Here is a 3,265-nt window from a genome sequence, read left to right as displayed (position 1 = left end):
ATTTTGACACATTCAGCTCAAATGTACAATCATGCGCTAAAAACGCATTTAAAGCAATAAAAAGGTGATTATGGCTGTCAAACCTAAACCAAACGTTGTGCACTCAAATCTTTTGCTGTATTTAGTTTATTTTGGCATCCGGATGATGATTCTAGCATGAAATTGCTTGGGCACCTGTTAATTTTTAAGATTTTGACACATTCAGCTCAAATGTACACAATTGCTGATTATGGCTGTCAAATCTAAACCAAACGTTGTGCACTCAAATCTTTTGCTGTATTTAGTTTATTTTGGCATCCGGATGATGATTCTAGCATGAAATTGCTTGGGCACCTGTTAATTTTTAAGATTTTGACACATTCAGCTCAAATGTACACAATTGCTGATTATGGCTGTCAAATCTAAACCAAACGCTGTGCACTCAAATCTTTTGCTGTATTTAGTTTATTTTGGCATCCGGATGATGATTCTAGCATGAAATTGCTTGGGCACCTGTTAATTTTTAAGATTTTGACACATTCAGCTCAAATGTACAATCATGCGCTAAAAACGCATTTAAAGCAATAAAAAGGTTATTATGGCTGTCAAACCTAAACCAAACGTTGTGCACTCAAATCTTTTGCTGTATTTAGTTTATTTTGGCATCCGGATGATGATTCTAGCATGAATTTGCTTGGGCACCTGTTAATTTTTAAGATTTTGACACATTCAGCTCAAATGTACACAATTGCTGATTATGGCTGTCAAATCTAAACCAAACGTTGTGCACTCAAATCTTTTGCTGTATTTAGTTTATTTTGGCAACCGGATGATGATTCTAGCATGAAATTGCTTGGGCACCTGTTAATTTTTAAGATTTTGACACATTCAGCTCAAATGTACAATCATGCGCTAAAAACGCATTTAAAGCAATAAAAAGGTGATTATGGCTGTCAAACCTAAACCAAACGTTGTGCAATCAAATCTTTTGCTGTATTTAGTTTATTTTGGCATCCGGATGATGATTCTAGCATGAAATTGCTTGGGCACCTGTTAATTTTTAAGATTTTGACACATTCAGCTCAAATGTACACAATTGCTGATTATGGCTGTCAAATCTAAACCAAACGCTGTGCACTCAAATCTTTTGCTGTATTTAGTTTATTTTGGCATCCGGATGATGATTCTAGCATGAAATTGCTTGGGCACCTGTTAATTTTTAAGATTTTGACACATTCAGCTCAAATGTACAATCATGCGCTAAAAACGCATTTAAAGCAATAAAAAGGTGATTATGGCTGTCAAACCTAAACCAAACGTTGTGCACTCAAATCTTTTGCTGTATTTAGTTTATTTTGGCATCCGGATGATGATTCTAGCATGAAATTGCTTGGGCACCTGTTAATTTTTAAGATTTTGACACATTCAGCTCAAATGTACACAATTGCTGATTATGGCTGTCAAATCTAAACCAAACGTTGTGCACTCAAATCTTTTGCTGTATTTAGTTTATTTTGGCATCCGGATGATGATTCTAGCATGAAATGGCTTGGGCACCTGTTAATTTTTAAGATTTTGACACATTCAGCTCAAATGTACAATCATGCGCTAAAAACGCATTTAAAGCAATAAAAAGGTGATTATGGCTGTCAAACCTAAACCAAACGTTGTGCACTCAAATCTTTTGCTGTATTTAGTTTATTTTGGCATCCGGATGATGATTCTAGCATGAAATTGCTTGGGCACCTGTTAATTTTTAAGATTTTGACACATTCAGCTCAAATGTACACAATTGCTGATTATGGCTGTCAAATCTAAACCAAACGTTGTGCACTCAAATCTTTTGCTGTATTTAGTTTATTTTGGCATCCGGATGATGATTCTAGCATGAAATTGCTTGGGCACCTGTTAATTTTTAAGATTTTGACACATTCAGCTCAAATGTACACAATTGCTGATTATGGCTGTCAAATCTAAACCAAACGCTGTGCACTCAAATCTTTTGCTGTATTTAGTTTATTTTGGCATCCGGATGATGATTCTAGCATGAAATTGCTTGGGCACCTGTTAATTTTTAAGATTTTGACACATTCAGCTCAAATGTACAATCATGCGCTAAAAACGCATTTAAAGCAATAAAAAGGTTATTATGGCTGTCAAACCTAAACCAAACGTTGTGCACTCAAATCTTTTGCTGTATTTAGTTTATTTTGGCATCCGGATGATGATTCTAGCATGAAATTGCTTGGGCACCTGTTAATTTTTAAGATTTTGACACATTCAGCTCAAATGTACACAATTGCTGATTATGGCTGTCAAATCTAAACCAAACGTTGTGCACTCAAATCTTTTGCTGTATTTAGTTTATTTTGGCATCCGGATGATGATTCTAGCATGAAATTGCTTGGGCACCTGTTAATTTTTAAGATTTTGACACATTCAGCTCAAATGTACACAATTGCTGATTATGGCTGTCAAATCTAAACCAAACGCTGTGCACTCAAATCTTTTGCTGTATTTAGTTTATTTTGGCATCCGGATGATGATTCTAGCATGAAATTGCTTGGGCACCTGTTAATTTTTAAGATTTTGACACATTCAGCTCAAATGTACAATCATGCGCTAAAAACGCATTTAAAGCAATAAAAAGGTGATTATGGCTGTCAAACCTAAACCAAACGTTGTGCACTCAAATCTTTTGCTGTATTTAGTTTATTTTGGCATCCGGATGATGATTCTAGCATGAAATTGCTTGGGCACCTGTTAATTTTTAAGATTTTGACACATTCAGCTCAAATGTACACAATTGCTGATTATGGCTGTCAAATCTAAACCAAACGTTGTGCACTCAAATCTTTTGCTGTATTTAGTTTATTTTGGCATCCGGATGATGATTCTAGCATGAAATTGCTTGGGCACCTGTTAATTTTTAAGATTTTGACACATTCAGCTCAAATGTACAATCATGCGCTAAAAACGCATTTAAAGCAATAAAAAGGTGATTATGGCTGTCAAACCTAAACCAAACGTTGTGCACTCAAATCTTTTGCTGTATTTAGTTTATTTTGGCATCCGGATGATGATTCTAGCATGAAATTGCTTGGGCACCTGTTAATTTTTAAGATTTTGACACATTCAGCTCAAATGTACACAATTGCTGATTATGGCTGTCAAATCTAAACCAAACGTTGTGCACTCAAATCTTTTGCTGTATTTAGTTTATTTTGGCATCCGGATGATGATTCTAGCATGAAATTGCTTGGGCACCTGTTAATTTTTAAGATTT

The sequence above is a fragment of the Festucalex cinctus genome, unplaced genomic scaffold (assembly GCF_051991245.1).
Source record: "Festucalex cinctus isolate MCC-2025b unplaced genomic scaffold, RoL_Fcin_1.0 HiC_scaffold_203, whole genome shotgun sequence".
Taxonomy (NCBI): Eukaryota; Metazoa; Chordata; class Actinopteri; order Syngnathiformes; family Syngnathidae; genus Festucalex; species Festucalex cinctus.
This window is presented reverse-complemented; position numbering follows the sequence as displayed.